Below are 21,518 nucleotides of genomic sequence, written 5' to 3' on the forward strand. Positions count from 1 at the left end.
CTTTGTGAAGTCATTACTTATCTGTCTTATCTGATTGACTTCATTGCTTGACTACTATTGTTGATTGGCTTCATACTATCTTGCATCCTGATCCTACTACCTAGCTGCTATTAGTCTTCGTACGTTAATGCTATTACATACTTGACTATGGCTTGCTTGTTGTAGTTTGTCTTCCGCTGCATATCAATTAGGTCATTTCTATTGTTTGTCTTTGAAACTTCCACGTTTTGAAGACTTTGATAAAAATCGCCTATTCACCCCCCTCTAGTCGATAACTAGCACTTTCAATTGGTATCAGAGCAAGGTACTCCCTTGTTCTGTGTGATTCAGTTTAACTACCTGGAGTTCAGCTATGTCGACTGCAGGATTGAGGAATGTATCTTGCCCCACCTTTGACGGTCATGAGTATCCCCGGTGGAAAGCCATGATGAAGAAGCGACTCATGGCTATGGACAGCAAACTGTGGACCATCACCGAGATTGGTCTTACCGATCTATGCAAGATGGCGGAGGCTGATGACATTCGCAAGTACACTCTACTGAACCTCACAGCGAAGGATGTCATCTGCTCCTGCCTATCCCGAAATCAGTTCAGGAACGTCATGCACCTCAATCACGTGAAGCTAATCTGGGACCGACTTTCTGAGGTCTATGATAGTCATCTTAATCGTCATGATCCTTGGCTTGATGACTACAAGGAGTCTCTTAAAGAGATGACCTTTCCACCTGAACCGTCTTCATCTTCACCATGCCTCATGGCAAGGGGTGCTAAGGTAACTGAGTGCTATCTTTCTGAAACTAGTGATGATGAATCAGGTGATGAATTTGGCCCCAGCTATGTCAAACTTGCTTCCCTTGCCACTAAACAACAAAGAGCTTTGGAAAAGATTCAAAACATGCTTAGTAAGAGCGATGATATGTTGGGCGAAGAAATGGATCAGTCAAAAGCTATGGCTGAGAGTCTTCAGAGACTTCATTCCAAGTTTGACGCCCTTCAAGATCAACATAATGCTCTCTTATCTGGTCATGAGAAACTTTCTTCTGAATGTCTTCAAAGAGAGAAAGATCTTGAAAAGATAAGAGTGGATTATGAAGTTCTTCTGAAGAAGCACGATTCATTACTTGCGCTACAGATCAGTCCCGCTCAGGATAAATTTGAACCACCATGCTTAAAATGCATTGAGCGTGATAACGCTACCTCTATTGCTGAATGTTCCACTGCTGCTACTGATGCTCTGTCTTCAACAACTGATGTGGTAACTAACCCCTCTTCTGAGGATACCACTACTATTGCTGATGAAAATGCTAGGTTGAAGACATTGCTTGAAACAGGGATGTACAAAAGTTTGAAGGGACATCAGACACTCTGCGATGTCCTCAAAAAGCAGATTCTGAACCGAAACCCTAGGAAAGAGGGTGTTGGGTTCGAGAGGAAAATGAATGCTGATAGTTCCTACTGGAAGCCTTAGCAGTATCCCAAAACCACATGGGTTGCTGCAAAGGAACCTTCAGTGGATCCATCCACTTTATCTGGATTTACCTGTGCTAATCCTATTATCATTGATGAATCCTTTGATGCACACTATAAACTGTTCAAAAATCAGAATGGTGAAGTGTTTGCCAGGTATATTGGTACTAACTGCAGGAATGGACCTCCTATGAAGAAGATCTGGGTTCCCCAAAGCTGTCTTGAGAATCTTCCAGTGAATGTCATCATGACACTACCAGGGAATAAGACAAACCCCAGACCAAAGGCATCATATGGTCCAACGGCTTCATACGAACACAGGACTCACTTGAGTCACCCTAACGCCAATGTTTTGCAGGAAAATCATACTGAGACTCATGAGTATGAGCGTGTGTCTTCAAACCGCTATGTTCATAGAACTAAGAACTTTTCTGCTTATTCACATAAGTATCATTCATCTCCTGCAAGACTATTTGCTAGGGCTTCAAAGCCAAAATTCTCAGATGCTGCACTTAGACTCATTGCTTCTAAGCCACCCCTGAAAATGTGGGTGGTGAAGAAGAATTAACTCTCTTTTGCAGAATGTGGTCTCCAGCCAGCAATCAAAGGCGTCCGACATAATTGATGGGGACCTAAAACACAAAGGGATGCATGATAAAATGACTTACTATGTATTCCACACATGAATCTCTTATCTGTCATACTGTGTGTTCTAATCTTTATCTATGCTGTGATAATCCTAGTATGCATAAAATGCTTATGCTTCACAACATACCTTGTGAAGCCTATCCTCCTAACTGCACTGTAGGGCATGTCACCAAAAGCTTCAGAATGGATTATTGACAGCGGATGCACTAATCATATGACTGGTGATCGAAGTCTTCTCATGGACTCAACCTTACATCCATCCGACAAGAGTCAAATCACATTTGTTGGCACTAGTAAAAGCAAAGTATTGGGTCTAGGTAGAGTTGCAATCTCTAGGGATCAACACATGGATAAAGTGATGCTTGTTGAATCCCTTGGGTTCAACTTAATGTCTATCTCAATGCTTTGTGACCCAAACATGATTGTGCTATTTGGAAAATATCGTTGCCTTGTACTAATGGAATCTGACAAATCTCTAGTCTTTGAAGGGTATAGGAAAGGTGATCTATACATGGTAGATTTCTCAGCAGGTCCACAACTTGCCGTATGTCTTCTTGCAAAAGCTTCAGAATGCTGGCTCTGGCATCGAAGGCTGGGGCACGCTGGCATGAGGAACTTGCACACTCTCGTCAAGAAGAAGCATGTCATAGGCATCAAAGGTGTCAAGTTCAAGAAAGATCATTTGTGTGGTGCTTGTGAAGCTAGGAAGATGACGAGGGCCAAGCACCCCTCGAAGACAATCATGACAACATCTCAACCCTTCGAGCTGCTACACATGGACTTATTTGGACCTACTCATTACTCCACCCTCACAACAACGGCGTGTCTCTATGGCTTCGTCATTGTTGATGACTACTCAAGATATACATGGGTGCACATAATTCTCTACAAGACTGAAGTACAAGATGTCTTCAGACGATTCACCAATCGAGCAATGAACAATTATGGTGTCAAGATCAAGCATATCAGAAGTGATAACGGCACTGAATTCAAGAACACCGGGCTTGATCTTTATCTGGATACAATGGGAATCACTCATGAATTTTCTGCTCCATACACACCTCAGCAAAACGGCATTGTAGAGCGCAAGAATAGAACCCTCATCGAGATGGCTCGAACAATGCTTGACAAGTACAAGACACCAAGAAAGTTCTGGCCTGAAGCCATTGATACAGCTTGTCACATCATCAACCGTGTCTACATCCATAAGCTTCTGGGCAAAACATCCGATGAGCTCCTTACTGGCAAGAAGCCAAATCTCAGTTACTTCAGAGTCTTTGGTGCTAGATGCTGGATCAAGGATCCCCATCACAAATCAAAATTTGAACCCAAAGCTCATGAAGGATTCATGCTTGGCTATGGAAAGGATTCGCACTCCTACAGAGTATTCAACCTCTTCCACTACAAAATCGTTGAAACAGTGAATGTGTGATTTGATGAAACCAATGGTTCACAAAGAGAAATTCTGCCAAGTACACTAGATGAAGCTCCTACATGCGAATCTATCAAGCTGATGGGAACTGGTGAAATCATGCCTTCTGAAGCACAGCCTGAAGAGGAACTTATCATCTCTGCACCAAATTAACCTGAAGACACTGCTCAGACCGAAGACAATCCTCCCAATGATGACAATGATCAGCCAGAGCAAAATCTTCGTCCTGTTCATCCTCGTGTTGCAAATGAAGTACAAATTGAGAAGATAATTGACAGCATCAACGCGCCTGGTCCTCTTACTCGCTCAAGAGCAACACAGTTAGCAAACTTCTGTGGACACTTTTCATTTGTGTCAATATCAGAACCCAAGAAAGTTGCTGAAGATTTTATGGAACCTGAATGGATTCAAGCCATTCAAGAAGAACTTCAACAGTTCAAGGTGAATAATGTTTGGGAACTTGTCAAGCGACCTGATCCTCGTATGCATAACATTATTGGAACAAAATGGATATATCGAAACAAGAAAGATGAGCATGGTCAAGTCGTCAGAAACAAAGCACGTCTTGTGGCACAAGGATATACTCAAGTTGAAGGAATTGACTTCGATGAAACATTGGCTCCTGTTGCTAGGCTTGAACCTATTCGCATACTGCTAGCCTATGCTAATCATCACAACATCTTGCTATATCAAATGGATGTGAAGAGTGCATTTCTCAATGGCAAGATTGAAGAAGAAGTATATGTCGCACAACCACCTGGCTTTGAAGATCCAAAACATCCTGATATGGTGTACAAGCTAAACAAAGCACTGTATGGCTTCAAACAAGCTCCTCGCGCTGGTTTGATACAATCAAAGACTTCCTGAAGAGCAAAGGCTTCAAACCTGGATCCCTCGATCCCACACTCTTCACGAAGACATATGATGGTGAACTATTTGTGTGCCAAATATATGTGGATGACATAATCTTCGGCTGCACCAACCAGAAGTACAGTGATGAGTTTGGGTACATGATGCAAGAGCAATATCAAATGTCCATGATGGGTGAGCTGAAGTTCTTCCTTGGTCTTCAAATTCGTCAACAACGAAATGGCCTCTTCATATCTCAAGAAATATACCTCAAAGATTGTCTGAAGAAGTTTGGAATGGAAGACTGCAAAGGCTAGACGACGCCAATGCCAGCCAAACACCATCTTGGTCCCGACCACAATGGTAAAGAGTTCGATCAAAAGGTATACCGCTCCATGATTGGTTCTTTGCTTTATTTATGTGCATCTAGGCCAGATATTATGCTTAGTGTTTGCATGTGTGCTCGATTCCAAGCGGCACCAAAGGAATCGCATCACTCAGCTATGAAGCGAATTCTTCGATATTTGGCTTACACCCCAACACTCGGATTATGGTATCCCAAGGGCTCAAAATTTGATTTGGTTGGATTCTCGGATGCTGATTATGCTGGTGACAAGGTGGATCGCAAGTCTACATCAGGCAGATGTCATTTTCTTAGTCGATCACTTGTCTGTTGGTCTTCAAAGAAGCAAAACTGTGTATCACTCTCAACTGCTGAATCTGAATACATTGCTGCTGGATCCTGTTGTGCTCAGCTTATATGAATGAAGCAAACTCTCAAGGATTATGGCATCAACCTGAAACAAGTACCTCTCTTCTGCGACAACGAAAGTGCCATCAAGATAGCCAACAATCCAGTCCAGCACTCGAAGACAAAGCACATTGAAATACGTCATCACTTTCTCAGAGATCATGTTATGAAGAAAGATATAGATATCATGCACGTCAACACTGAAGAGCAGATGGGAGATATCTTCACAAAGCCCTTGGATGAGAAAAGGTTTTGCAAGTTACGATGTGAGCTAAATATCTTGGAATCCTCGAATGTCCTGTGATCAGGCACACATCCTAACACTTATGCATGTTGATGAATTAGATGTGCAACACACAAAGTAATGTATATCTTCAATCAATGAAGATTTACACTCTGAGTGTGAATACATTAACATGGAATTTGACTTCAGAGCACCACGATAATTGTGCGCCGTGTCTGGGTCTAATACTTCCTATACGGTGGGTAACGCCACCACCAACTTTCTCTGTTTGAAGTGTTTCACTCATGGCGTTATATTGCAATAACTTCGCATTTGGTTTGTCTTCAGTTTCAATTTATCTTCATGATCTTCTACACTATGATGATTTGATTGTTTTCTGATATATATATATATGTACTAGTGTTCTGTCCTCTACAGCATTCACTTATAGCTATGTCTTCAAGATTGGATCTTTTGAACTAAGTGAATGTGATCGGACCCTAACCTCTCTATGCTTCCTATCTCAAACTCTATCTGTCCAAATCATATGCATTCTATTGAAACTGTCGAATGTCTTCTCTGTGTCCTAGTCAGCAGAAGGCAAAGAGACAAACCTTAAATCTGTTTTAAATGACTTATCTTTATTGTTGAAATCCGGAGAAGCCGGAACAACTCTTCGACATGCCTGGCGGGCGTGGGAACGTGGGACAACTCTAAGTATGTTGCATGCTTGCCACGTACCCCTCAAATGTGAACCGCCAGGGGCACCAGCGTAATTGCGATGTGTCTCTCACCTACTTATAAATACTTGTCCCCTGCGGTAAAGAAATCCTTCTTCCACCTCTCCACCTCCGTCAAAACCCTAGCGCCACCGCTAGCTCGCGACGACGCCGGCGACGAAGCGCTTAGCTGCCGCGACTTCTCCGACGCCGTCCTCACGCCGGCCGCGGACATCGTCCTCTCCGCCGTCGCCGTAGGTGTCCTCCGTCGCCAAGTTAGGGCATGGTGGGCTCAACTGCTCGGTCTCCTATTCTTCCCATCTAGCAGTTCTTCGTGCGGTAATTATAACTCTATTTTTACCACCTTTTTGATCTTCAAGATTCATCCTGTTTACCAAAAGTAGTTTCTACCTATTCAATGTTAGATCTATTGTGTCTGCATCTCATACTGCCAAGTCAATTCACTTAGATTTCCTGTCTAGTTTGATTCCTCACTTGTACTCATTCACGGATTGGTACAAATCTGGAACCAACTCACCTATATAAGTGAATTTCTTCGCATCATGAGGTCAATATCTTCAAACTGATTTATCTTCAAAATCTTCTGAGAATGCATATGACCTCTTCCCCTTCCCTCGCATCTCTAATGCTGTCACAGGTACATGTCCGTGGGAGAATCCCTTGGTTCTCATAGTCTGCATTCGTTTGCAGAATACTTACAGCATCATATCAATTCTCCTGAAGCCAGTTCCTGCTTGACCAGCAAGCGTAAATCTCTGAAGCCTCTGAACGTATTGAAGCCATTCAGCTTGAAGTTCATGGCTGTAGAAAAATCAGCATGGAAGGGTGGCAGACAGCGTCGTGGGGGAACATCAAGGGATCTGCCTGATGATCTGGCAGAACTGTATAAAACAGATCCTGAAGAAGATTACAATCAGCGCAAGACTCGAATCCAATGGATTCGACGCTATTGGGCTGAACAGTGGTACAAGTACAAGTTCGTCACCCAGGAGTACGCAGAGAAAAATGCTATCAAGAGCCCTTGGGGTGATATTCTCTATCGAGGCCTTCCCCCCAAGAACAAAGCTGAAGCCATTGCGCAAGAATTCTATCCTTGCATGGTCCGTGGTGCACAGCCTGAAGAAGCCGACCCATCATCATTGCTCTGGTGTCGTGACGACAATCTCTTCAACCGCAACTTCCAGTTTGCTAAGACTTCAGCAAAGGAAAACAAGAAGTCACGGGGATTAGACTTCAATCCTGGTCCCTCTGCTCCCCATGATGATGGCACACGTGAAGCTGAAGAAAACAGAATTGGCCCCTTTGCAAACCTTGATGGCCTCATCACTTACATCTTTGTCCAAGGTGCCAAGGTAGATCATTCTGATAATGATGCTGACACTGATGAAGCCCCAGCTCCTCCTTCGAAGCCACAGAAGCAATAGAAGCTAAAGGCTTCTAAATCAGCACCTCCAAAAGCTTTATGCGCGAAGCCTCTGGCCACTACACCTCCTGAAGCCAGTGTGCAGTCTGAAGATCAATCACGTATCTCCAAGAAGATGGAGAAGAAAAAGCAACTTGTCAGGCATACTAATCAAGCCTTGACTCCTGCCGCCATTCTGCATGAAGAACCCATTGATCTGTCAAGTGATGAAGATCTTGCTGATGATGCTCTTGAGCAGCTGATAAAGAGCAAGGAAGAAGCAGAAATCTTCAACAACTTGCCTCTCTTTGATGTGGCCATCATCCACAATTTCATTGATGAGTGGTTCGACACCCCCAATGTCAGCTTTGAAGATTTACAGCTTCCCATTGGCCTCAGTGTCGCCTTCAATGGTGCCATTGCTACTGAGCTGGCTCTCGCTCAGCAAATCGTTGAGCTCAAGAACAAGATTGATTATGAGAAGGCTCAATTCAAGAAGCATGTGGCCAAGCTAAGTGTTCAAGACGTCCGAAACTTCAAAGTCATGCTGCATGAGCTTAAAGAAGCTTTTCTGAAGAAGTGCCAAGGAGCTCAAGGCTCTCGTGAGCGCATGAAGCGTTTGGCTAATAAGTGTGTGCTTGCCTATAATGAGGCTGAGAAGCGCAAGTCACTTGTCCGTCCTGGCATTGACCCCAGGATGGCTGCAAAGAAAAAGAAGAAGCTTTCTGCTGACCAACCTGCACCTTCAAGCCAAGAAGCCCCACGCATTATCTTCCCGAGCAACATGACTGGCTCAAAGCCAAAGGTCACAACAACCGCTTCAGAACAGAAGAAGACGAGGGCTGCCGAGGCTGAAGCCACAAAGAGGAAGAACACCGAAGCCTCTGATGCTGCTCTCTCCAAGAAGAAGCGCAAGACCAAGAAGAGTCGGGCTGCTCCCACAGAGCCCCTTGTTGTTGAACCCATCTCAGTGGTTCGTCCTGCATCTGCATCCCAAGAACTTCGCATGACTGTTCATGAGCCTGCTTCCACAGAGGCTCCTGAAGCTGAAGATATACCAGCAGCTGAACCCACCACTGCTGAAGACATTGGTCATGATGACAATGTTGAAGATGATGAAGTTATTCCTCAGATCGAATATAATTTGGTATCATCGCCTGTTCGTACGAACAGCCAAAACATCAGCATTGGTCGTCCTCTGACGCCAATTGCTCAGGATGGATCGTGGGCTGATCACCCACAGCAACAAGACTCCCCCAGTACTCCCCAACATCAACAAACCACACCATCCGTCCAAGTTGAAGAGGATGAGGACCTGCCCACTCCATCTCCAAAGGCGTCGTCTGTACTACAAAGGCTTCGCAAAGGACCAAGGCCTCAAGTCCCTCTTCTGAGCGTTTCAGAAGGAGAAGTGCACCGTCAACCTGTTGCACGTCAAGTGTTCTCTGAAGCCACTCCAACTGTGAATGTCTCTGTGTCAGAAGCACAAGCTGCTGAAGATAATCCGGCTGCATCAGCCGATGAAGAATGTCAAGAAGAACGTGTCCAAACTCCCCCCATGCCTGAAGAAATAGTTCATGAAGTGAACGTGTCTGTGCCTGACCCTCCAGCTCCTCAAGTGGAGGTTGAAAATCCTGAAGCTGCCACAACCAACGCAAGTGAAGCCAATGACGTTGTCATGGATGAAGCTAATGTGGAGCTTGAACCAACCAGTGTGCCTGAAGCTAATGAGGCCACTGCACCTGAAGCTAATGAGGAAACTGCTCCTGAAGCACCTGTTGTGCAGCCTGAAGCCTCAGCTACTGCCACTGCTCATGTTCCGCCCCCAAGGCCCTATACAATCGAGCAAGCATACAACCATGATGAGCTAATCACAGTAAGATGGCCCGTTCTGGTCCCTCCGCCTATTGTCTCTGGTCCTCAATTTGACTATCACATAGAGCATTGGCCTCAGGTCCAGAAGCCCAAGCCAAGACTGCCAAGGTTTCGTGGTACTGCCACCGCTGTCGGGTCTTTCAATGCAAATGGCTTCAAGAGCCACAACACATTCTTTGACAGCTTGAAGAACCCCTACACGAAGCCAAGAATATCATCAGATCGGTTCTGGAGTCATCAGCAGCGAAGCTATTACTCCTGTGTTCTGTATGATCAAGGGCGCATTTTCCCTCATATGCGCCTCGACACTGAAGCCATTACTGGACTGCCCTGCTTAGAAGAAGCACTTGACTGCTTTCGTGATGCTGGGCTGCTCAGTTTTGTCACAGATAAAGAACACTGGAATGAAGAGCTATTGCTTCAATTCTATGCTACTCTGCACATTCGCGGCTACAACAAAGATACGAAGACATGGGTTCTCGAGTGGATGACCGGAAATGTTCATCATGAAGCCAAAGCTATGGATATCATCGAGCTTACAGGGCTAGCCACTCCTGGAGAACTATATGAACCTAACTGTCTGCTACACCGCAATGTTGTAGAGAGTATCTTCCATAAGCCAGAACCCAATATGAGCCAGATGTTGAGCATGATGAAGCCCTTGCCATCTGACGCTGAATATCCAACAGATTTCTTTGTTGAAGACCTTGAGTATCTGCCTCGCACCATATATCATATCATCAGGCGAACTCTATGGCCTGTCAAAGGACATTCATCAGCAGCCAAGCTTGAAGGAGCTATGAAGACTTTGGTCTTCTATATTCTCAATGGCATCAGCTTCAACACTCAAGAGTTCTTTATCAGGCAACTTCCTGCTTCCGGCTCTGACCTATTTGGTCTGAAGTTTTATGCTCCATGGGTCATGCGCCTCATCAAAAGACACTCATCTGTCAACTATCAGCCCTCTACTCGCAATCATATGATTTTTCTACCAGAGGTTGATATGTCAGTTGAAGCTATATACCCTGAACCTGCCAAGAAGCCTCTTTGTCTTCAGAATGACGAGCACCAAATCTTCACTCAGCCTATTGAAGGTGTTCAAGCAGCGACACGAATCTATCCTTTGGCTGGAAACACTCGTCTGCCTCATCGAGCACCCACTAAAGCCATTGAAAGCACCATTGCACAAAGGCCTCGGAAGCGTTCTCGCGTTCTCAATGACCAAGAACTTATTGTGGCCCTTCATCAGAAACAAGATAAGCATCATTTCTGGCTCAAGAGACAGATGCAAAGCCTCTTGGTGGATGTCAATCGCATTCGCAACCTTGCCACCAAGAATGCCTTTGTTGCTCATGAAACTTGCTGGCGATCATGTAAGAGTTTGACCCTGCTCAGTGCTGAAGCTGATCTTCAAGACGATGGCTTCAATGAAAGATTCCAGTTTGACTCTACTCCTCCATGGGCTGCTGTCCTATGTCGTACTCCATCTCTTGAAGACTTTGAATATTCTTCCTCCGCGGCAACGGTAAATGCCAGAGTGATCGATGATGAAGATGATGCTACTTCACCACCTCCTACTATTGCCCGCATCAACACTGCACCAAGTTCATCTACACCGCCACCCAACGATGACAACCCTGCTTCTTCACCTACTCATGTTGGCGAGTAGATGCTCCGTGTCTTCAAACCTATTTGGTCCTTACTGACAAAAGGGGGAGAAGCGTATGAGTTGATAGTCTTCAAGCGGGTTCATATGGGCGGTTTCATTATATTTTGCTGCGTGCTTACAACTCTTTCCTTTTGAAACATTTGGTTCTCTGAGTTGTAACACCTAAATTTGATGGTCGTCTGCTACTTATTTGCTTCACTGTGATGCGATGATAAATTCCGCATGTGCGATGATAACTTCCGCACTTAGATCATTCTGCAGACGTCCATTTTTCATTATGCATGTCATTCTACTTGCTATATCAGTTCATGCATGATAAATTATCTTCATAAGTTGAAGTGGATCTCCACAAGTACAACTTGCCATGTGCATTTGCATTCCAAAAGCAAATTACTTACATGCACATCTTCAGGGGGAGCCCTTGCTACTTATGAAGACAATTACTATCCTTTACAATTTCACATACTTTATCCCCATTGAAAACTTCAACCAGTTTGTCATCAATCACCAAAAAGGGGGAGATTGTAAGTGCATCTAGTGCCACCCCTAGTAGGTTTTGGAGTATTGACGACAAAGTTGGTTGAGGGACTAATGCATTTGTGAGAATTGCAGGATAACGCAGGTGGTGTCCCTCATTGATTCGGTTTACCTACCGGAGATGACCCCTAAAAATGTATGAAGACAGTGAAGACAATGGTGGTATGAGAAGATATTCATCTTGAAGACTATGACATGAGAAGACATTGCGTGAAGACTATGGAGCGCGAAGACTGTGTGGTTTCGTTGTTTCCTTTTCTTCTTTGTTGAATCATAGGAACCACCGTACTGTTAACTGGGGTCCAAGTGAACTAAGTCAGAGTGACTGAAGTGATGCTCAACTCAAATCCTATGTCTTCGAGCGAAGACAATGAGAACAAACCTTATCCAGAGCTGGATGAGTCAGCTTTGCTTGTAGCGCAAGTAAAGTTGCCGCGTGTGTTTGAAATCTGACCATTGGAACACGTGTCAGTTCCTTAGTGACCCAGGGTCATTCTGGACAAATCAGGTCGGGTTGCCTAGTGGCTATAAATAGCCCACCCCCTACACCATAAATTGGTGGCTGCTCAGAGTTAGTTTACGGCTTTTGTCGTTTTGAGAGCAACCCACCTCTAAGCCTTTGAGAGAGAAATCCTTGCGAGGACAAAGCCCAAACACCCAGAGCCAAAGAGTGTTAGGCATCACTAAAGTCTTTATATCTGTGTGACCTGAAGACTTATTACACTTGAGGACTGTGTATCCTCCAGCCGGTTAGGCGTCGCGTTCTGAGCATCCAAGAGTCATTGTGGATTGTCGGGTGAACGAAGTCTGTGAAGGTTTGGAAGTCTACCTTGAAGACTTACCAGAGTGATTGGGCGAGGACTAAGTGTCCTTAGCTCAAGGGGAATAAGGTGAAGACACGGTCTTCTGAGTTGAATCTCAGCCTCCCTAACCAGACGTACAGTTGTCACATCAACTGGAACTGGTCCAACAAATCATGTGTCTTCAACAAGTGACTGGTTCTATCTCTTCCCTCCTTTACTTTGAGTTTGTCTTCGTGAAGTCATTACTTATATGTCTTATCTGATTGACTTCATTGCTTGACTACTATTGTTGATTGGCTTCATACTATCTTCCATCCTGATCCTACTACCTAGCTGCTATTAGTCTTCATACGTTAACGCTATTGCATACTTGACTATGGCTTGCTTGTTGTAGTTTGTCTTCCGCTGCATATCAATTAGGTCATTTCTATTGTTTGTCTTCGAAACTTCCACGTTTTGAAGACTTTGATAAAAATCGCCAATTCACCCCCCTCTAGTCGCGCCATGAAGCCATACGCCTTGGCTCGATGATGGCACCCTGGGCCGGAGGTGGTGGTGGAGCCCCATGCACCACGTCGCCCGCTGCAGGTGGTTGATGAGGAAGCGAATGAGCCATCCTATCGGAGCCCCCATGCACGATGCTGATGAGCTCGGCGATCCGCTCGAGCCACTCCTCGTAGAGATCTCCCACTGGGTAGTACTGAAGAAGCTCCCGTGCTGTGAGCAGAGCGGCCTGCGTGTACACCTGGCCGCAACATGCGTGGGATGATGAAGCCGCTAGGGTCAGTGACGGAGTAGCGGTGCGGCCATCTCGCCGCACCGACGGGTGCAGCGATGAAGCTTGCTGCTCGTGGCGGGCAGGGCCCGTGGCGGTGTTCTCCACCGGAGAAGGAGCATGGCGGTCGCAGCCGTCACAAGCTAGAGCCGTCTGAGCGACGTGGGCGGCAACAGCAGCCCAATGCTCGGCGCAAGCCCGACGCGTGTCGGACATGGAGGTATCGGAGCAGTGGTAGATCGAACGACGGAAGAGAGTATCCGACGCACCCCTACCTGGCACGCCAAATGTCGGATTTAGGGATCCGACAACCCTTGAGAGGTTCGAACTCTGGGGTGCGTGCAGAGATCTCAACTTGCCTAGCCCGCCTACTCGCGATCCTCCTAAGCCTAGCGTGTCGAGCTCAAAGAGACACAAAGACACAGAGATTTATACTGATTCTGGCCACCGTTGTGGTGTAATACCCTAATCCAGTGTCGTGCGGTGGATTGCCTCGAAGGGCTATGGATGAAAAAGTACAGTGGATGAACAAGCCTTAGGAGGTGAGGTGTTCGAGAATGGATCCGATCCTGTAACGCCCTGAGACCGACGCTCCAGAAGACTTCCAGCTATTCCGAGATTCGTCGTGTGATTTTGTTTTGTTCGTGCATTCAACTCTGCATCATGTGCATTGCATCATGTCATCATGCCATCATATCATTAATTTTAAAAACTCATCTAAATAAATTGTATGGATCCTTCGGTCCATTTAAATCGAGGGAATTCACTTGTGATTTCTCTTTATAACATATTAAAGCCTCTCAATATTATTAGGGAGGTATAATAAATTATTCCATTTATTTGGAATTAACCATAACCCACTTGCAAAATATCCCATGCCTTTGTTATCTCAATTCTTGGTCTCTAACTCTGCCCATAAATTCTTTCGTCATTTTCCCGAGCTCCACCAAATTTCTCAACATTTTTTGGACATACCGAATACCCACTTCTTTCTCACACTCATTTGATTTAAACTTCAAATGAGGGGGAATTCAACTCCACGCCCACGCTCCCTTTCCATTTTCTTGGATGAAGCTTATTTTTGTGAGTCCAAGAAAATTATTCACGTGTCCAACTTCTTCCCCTAACCTCCCTTTCTTTTCTTTCTTATCTCTGTTTTTTTATTTTCTTTAGTGTGAGAGAGAGAGCAGCTCACCCAGACCACCCTGTTCCCCCTCAACCCACCAAGACCCAGCAGTAGTAGCTGCCAGTTCGGCCCAGGGCCCGGTAGCCTCCTCCTGAACCCTAGCTAACCTAGACCGACCCTGCAACCCTCCTCGTCGTTCCTCAGCGCCGCACTCGATCCCCATCGCACGCACACCCGCATCGCTGGATCCACATCTCTCCCTCCTCGCGCTACACCCCTTCTCCCGATCCCCTCGCCGTCGCAACGACCATCTCCGGCCATGGCGCTGCCTTGCTCCTCCTCCCGCGCCCTTCCTCCTCTCTCCTCCACTCCCTCACGCGCGGCTTGCCTCCCGCCTCCTTCATCTCCTGCACGCCCACACCGTCGCCCGTCCATGGTCGCCAGCATCGTGTGCTCCGCCGCCCTGCGCCTCCACCTCGCCGGACCTGCTCCATCCTCCGCTTTCTCCCGCCTTGCAGATCCTCCGCTGCTGCCGCACCTTCACCACCTTGCCTCACCGTCCCCGTCCTCAAGTCCGGCCGTGGTCGTCGCCCCCTGCATCCTCTGCCTCGAGCAGGAGGATGACCACATGGCCGCGCGTGTTGACCTCCATGGCCGCCGCGCCCTGCCTCGCTGCCTTAGCCTCGCCAAGCTCGCCGGCAACCATGAGCTCGCCTGTCCCCGCGACCTTCCCATCTCCTTCGCCTCCTTGTTGTTGCTGTTGACGTCCAGTCCAACGACCACCGAGCAGGGAGTAGCGCCAAGTACCACGACGTCTTTGGGAGACCCGTTTCGTCAAGTTCAACTACACGAATCCGCCAAGTATCTCTACGCATGAAGACGCAAGATCATCCCGGATGTCGCCAAGTACCAGGACACCAATCTCCCATCAAAGTTCGTCTACAAAACGTGTACCACTACCGTCGACCTGAGCATCTACGAAACGTGTACAACTACTGTCGCCGTGTACCACTACTTCCACTACCGCCACGAGAACGACTACTTCCACTACCGTCGCCACATGAACAACTACTTCCCACGACGGCCCGTGTACCACTACTTCCTTCGTCAAGCTCGACCCGCTCCGAAAACGCACGCTTCGAAGGTATAACACCGAGACGATGCCCGTGAACGAATGCATGTTGTATGAGATGAACCGTATGTTTGCATCGTGCCCGTTTGTTTCGTGCATGTTCCTCCTCGTTTGCCATGCCGTTGAACCGTGGGAACCCGGTAACCGGGAGCACCCCACCATCTTGCATGACTCGCTCACGCTCACTTCCTTTTGCACCGGTATCTCCGTGAGCTACCGGAACCGATATGTTGCCGTGGCATCATTTTCGGATTCGTTGCCGTGGCACCCGTTTTGTCCGCCATGGTGACCAAATGCCTCGTATCATGCTCATGTCAACATTTTCATAATTATTGCCTAAAACTTGCATATGTCATCTGCATCATGATAACAACAATTAAAATGTTTAAAATGTTGTTTGTGTTAAATTGCTAAATGACATGAGGATTTTCCGAAATTGTTGTTTGTTGTTCCGGCCTCATTTAAACTTGCCTAAATAGTTAGTTTAATTATGCTTCACATTTTGCCATGTTTAACAACATTTAATATTGTTTGGTAGCTTAAACGAGAGTGAACTAAATACTTGCATGTGGTGTTTCATCAATATGCAACTTGATGCATATTGAGCTCCACTTAATTTGTAGTATTGTTTGTTGCACTTTGCCATGTCATGCCTCATTAAACCGGACATGCATCATACTTGTTTGTGCATCAGGACATGTTTATGTGATGGTTGTTTACCAAGTTGTTTGCTTCTTTACGGTTTGCTTCTCTCGTTAGCTTCGGTTTCGTTCCGGAGTTGTGAGGATTCGTTTGACTATGTCTATTTGTCTTCTTCTTGGACTCGTTCTTCTTCCTTGCGGGATTTCAGGCAAGATGACCATTACCCTCGATATCACTTCTATCTTTGTTTGCTAGTTGCTCCGTTCTTTCGCTATGCTGCGCTACCTATCACTTGTTTACCATGCCTCCCAAGGTGCCATGTCAGCCTCTAACCTTTTCACCCTTCCTAGCAAACCATTGTTTGGCTATGTTACTGCTTTGCTCAGCCCCTCTTATAGCATTGTTAGTTGCAGGTGAAGTTGAAGATGCTCCATGGTGGATAGGATTATGTTGGGATATCACAACATCTCTTATTTAATTAATGCATCTATGTACTTGGTAAAGGGTGGAAGACTCGGCCTTATGCCTGGTGTTTTGTTCCACTCTTGCCGCCCTAGTTTCCGTCATACCGGTGTTATGTTCCTTGATTTTGCGTTCCTTACGTAGTTGGGTGATTTATGGGACCCCCTTGATAGTTCGCTTTGAATAAAACTCCTCCAGCAAGGCTCAACCTTGGTTTTTACATTTGCCACCTAAGCCTTTTTCCCTTGGGTTCTGCAAACTCAAGGGTCATCTTTATTTTACCCCTCGGGCCAGTGCTCCTCCGAGTGTTGGTCCAAACTAGAGCCCTTTGCAGCACCCCCTCAAGGAAACTTGAGGTCTGGTTTTAGTTGTACGGACTGCTCATCCGGTGTGCCCTGAGAACAAGATATGTGCAGCTCCTATCGGGATTTGTCGGCACAGTCGGGTGGTCTTGCTGGTCTTGTTTTACCAATGTCGAAATGTCTTGTAAACCGGGATTCCGAGACTGATCGTGTCTTCCTGGGAGAAGGAATATCCTTCGTTGACCGTGAGAGCTTGTGATGGGCTAAGTTGGGACACCCCTGCAGGGTATAATCTTTCAAAAGTCATGCCCGCGGTTATGAGGCAGATGGGAATTTGTTAATGTCCGGTTGTAGAGAACTTGACACTTGACTTAAGTAAAACGCATCAACCGTGTGTGTAGCCGTGATGGTCTCTTCTCGGCGGAGTCTGGGAAGTGAACACGGTTTTGGGTTATGTTTGACGTAAGTAGGAGTTCAGGATCACTTCTTGATCATTTCTAGCTTCACGACCATTCCGTTTGCTCTCTTCTCGCTCTTATTTGCATATGTTAGCCACCATATTTGCTTAGTGCTTGCTGCAACTCCACCTGATTACCACTTCCTACCCATAAGCTTAAATAGTCTTGATCTCACGGGTTTTGAGATTGTTGAGTCCTCATGACTCACCAGATACTATCACAACAGTTGTAGGTGCCGATGATACCAGTGCAGGTGATGCAACCGAGCTCAGATGGGAGCTCAATGAAGATCTTGGTCGTTGCTATGTTTTGTTTCATGTTGATCAGTAGTGGAGCCCAGTTGGGACGATCGGGGATCTAGCAGTTGGGTTATCTTCTTTTCTTTTGGTTTCGTCCGTAGTCGGACTATGTGTGTACTCTGAATGATGTATGAATTATATGTTCATTGTGTGAAGTGGCGATTGTAAGCCAACTCTTTATCCCTTTCTTGTTCATTACATGGGTTGTGTGAAGATGACCCTTCTTGCGACAAAACCACAATGCGGTTATGCCTCTAAGTCGTGCTTCGACACGTGGGAGATATAGCCGCATCGTGGGTGTTATAGATCCCCCCACTATGGTGGTGGCTAGTCCTATTTATAATGGCCTTGGTCCTCTTCCCAAATATGAGCGGGAAGGGATCCCACAACGGCCGGATTTGAAAGGGGACAAGTAGTACAGTCTATCCTGACAAAAGTAGTCTTCGCCTGCGAAAAGCCTCTGGTCGTGACACTGCGGTGGACTCGTCGATGACCTCTGTTGTAACGCCCCGGATACAACTTTCCATATTCGTAACTCCGACTCTTGCCTTTTCCGGAGATGCTATATGATACTTCCTTTGTGGTTGGGTTTTTGTCGTTTGTTTTGCATTTTGTTCTTGTCTTGCAAATTGTCTCAGAGCATCATGCGCATTGCATCGGCATCGTTTTCATAAAACTTGCATCCGTTCGTGTTCCGCCAGTCCTCTCCGTTGTCCTTCTGAGCCCGACCACACTCGCACGCGCACGCGGCACCTCCGAAATATTATTTTATAAGTGGCATAAAAATGTTCTCGGAATGGGTTGCAACTTGGCGTGCGATCTTATATTAGTGTAGACAGAGCGCCTGCCAAGTTTCATCGCATTCGTAGTCCATTTGATAGCCCAACCGTTAAACCTACAACCGCAATATAGCCGGTCTATCGTCGGACGTTTTCGGTCTCCGAAAACCCTGCCGGGCTGCTTTCCTCTTCTCTTCTCTCAGCCCAAGGCCTCATCTACACAGCCCTCCTGCAGCCCACCTAAACCCCCCTCCGTTCCTGATCGTCAGATCGTGATCCGAGGGTCCGAAACGGCCTCAAAACCCCCTAAACCCTAGCTTTTACCCTATATATAGACCCCCTCATGCCATTTTGGGCATCTCCTAGCCCTTCCCCTACCTCCTAGCCCCTCCTCGTCAGATTCCGTGTCAACCGAACCCAGCCCCACCACTTGTCGCCGCCACTTGGCCTCCTCCCACGCCGCCACCTCGCTGCCCAGACGCGCCCGCGGCCAACCCGGACACGCCACGTCGCCCCAACCAGCATCCACCGCCGCGGCCCGCAAAGCCCATGGGGAGCCCGCCTCGGGCCGCGACCGGGCCCGACCCCGTGCGCCCTGGCCCCCTCGCCCGTGCCTCCCTCTCCCTGCCCGAGCGCCCCGCGCCCGAGCCCCGTCCTCGTCGCCGGCGACCAGCGCCTCGCCGGAGCTGACTCCGCCGCCCCCGAAGCTTCTAACCAGGCCGGAACCCCGCCGCCCTCTCCTTCTTTTTCCTTCCTTCTCCCTCTCCCTCATGGCTTCTCTCTCTCCTTCCCCGCAGGTCCCTGCCGCCCTAGGAGCTCCGCCCGTCGCCGGCTGGCCTCGCCATCGCCGAGAACGGAGCCGCCGCATCCAGATCTGCTCGTTCCCGACCGGATCCGCGCCCCCGGCTCCCTCCCGCGCCTCGCCAGACCTCCTCCCCTCGCCGGAGTGGCCATCGTCGCTGGTGCTCGCCTGCACGCCTGCATCGCCCATGCCCGTTGACCGCGCCCTCTCGTGTGGGCCGGCCTCGTCCGCCGCAAGGCCCAGCCCAGCCGCGCCTTGCCCTGCCGCTTGGGCCTCTTCCTCTCCAGATCTGGCCTGCCTCGCTTCCTCACCGACCGGGCCGAAGCCCAATGGTGAGCAGCCCCGCCCCCTGTGCACTGTTGGCCCAACTGTAGTAGATTCGTCCCTGTTATGTTTTTTTACCTTCTGCGAATTGTCTAATTATCCAGAGTTGGCAGAATTGCAGAAAAACCACTGTTCTTCATGCATTTAATAACTCATTAATCGTGCATCGGTTTAAAATAATTTATATATGTAAAATGCTCAGAAAATTGTGTAGATTAATAATATGCCACTTTCATCTATGTTAAAAATGTTTAACTTGATGTTTGTTTAAATTTGCTAATATGCCATGTTAAAACGATTTAATTCATAACTAAATAACCGTAGCTCGGTTTTAAATAAACTTTATATGTAAATGGGGTGGAAAAATGCCTAGTTTAACATGGTGCACTTTATTTTCTTGTTTAACAACAATAAAATTGTGTTTAGGGCAGAACAGTACCAATTCCATAATTTGCATGTGGGGATTTTCCGGAATTGTTGTTTGTTATTTCCGGCCTCATTTAAACTTGCCTAGATAGGTAGTTTCATTATGTTTCACCCTCTTGCCATGTTAATCAACATTTAATATTGTTGGGTACCTAAACGAGAGAGAACTAAATAACTTGAATGTGGTGTTTCATCAATATGCAACTCGTTGCATATTGAGCTCCACTTAACTTGTAGTACCGTTTGTTGCACTTTGCCATGCCATGCCTCTTTAAACCAGACATGCATCATATTTGTTTGTGCATCATGCCATGATTATGCTTATGTGTTTACCATGTTGTTTGCTTCTTTTCGGGTTGCCTTCGGTTTCGTTCCGGAGTTGTGAGGATTCGTTGGACCACGTCCGCTTGTCTTCTTCATGGACTCGTTCTTCTTCCTAGCGGGATTTCAGGCAAGATGACCGCTACCCTAGATCTCACTACTATCATTGCTATGCTAGTTGCTTCGTTCTATCGCTATGCTGCGCTACCTATCACCTGTTTATCAAGCCTCCCTAATTGCCATGTCAGCCTCTAACCTTTGACACCTTTCCTATGCAAACCGTTGCTTGGCTACGTTATCGCTTTGCTCAGCCCCTCTTATAGCGTTGTTAGTTGCAGGTGAAGTTGAAGATTGCTCCATGGTGGACAGGATTTTGATTGGGATATCACAATAGCTCTTATATTATTAATGCATCCATAGATTTGGTAAAGGGTGGAAGGCTCGGCCTTATGCCTGGTGTTTTGTTCCACTCTTGCCGCCCTAGTTTCCGTCATACCGGTGTTATGTTCCCGGATTTTGCGTTCCTTACGCGGTCGGGTGATTTATGGGACCCCCTTGACAGTTCGCTTTGAATAAAACTCCTCCAGCAAGGCCCAACATTGGTTTTACCATTTGCCTCACCACCACCTACATTTCCCTTGGGAGTAATTAACCCAAGGGTCATCTTTATTATAGCCCCCCCGGGGCCAGTGCTTGTCTAAGTGTTGGTCCGAACTAGAGCCCTTTGCAGCGCCCCCTCAGGGAAACTTGAGGTCTGGTTTTAGTTGTACGGATTGCTCATCCGGTGTTGCCATGAGAACGAGATATGTGCAGCTCCTATCGGGATTGTCGGTGCATCGGGCAGTCTTGCTGGTCTTGTTTTACCATTGTCGAAATGTCTGTAAACCGGGATTCCGAGTCTGATCGGGTCTTCCTGGGAGAAGGTATATCCTTCGTTGATCGCGAGAGCTTGTCATGGCTAAGTTGGGACACCCCTGCAGGGTATAATCTTTCGAAAGCCGTGCCTGCGGTTATAGGCAGATGGGAATTTGTTAATGTCCGGTTGTAGATAACTTGACACCAGATACGAATTAAAACGCATCAACCGCGTGTGTAGCCGTGATGGTCTCTTCTCGGCGGAGTCCGGGAAGTGAACACGGTTTCTGTGTTATGTTTGACGTAAGTAGGAGTTCATGATCACTTCTTGATCATTACTAGCTTCACGACAGTTCCGTTTGCTCTCTTCTCGCTCTTATTTGCGTATGTTAGCCACCATATATGCTTAGTCGCTGCTG

Source organism: Triticum aestivum, chromosome 7B, assembly GCF_018294505.1.
Source record: "Triticum aestivum cultivar Chinese Spring chromosome 7B, IWGSC CS RefSeq v2.1, whole genome shotgun sequence".
Classification (NCBI taxonomy): Eukaryota; Viridiplantae; Streptophyta; class Magnoliopsida; order Poales; family Poaceae; genus Triticum; species Triticum aestivum.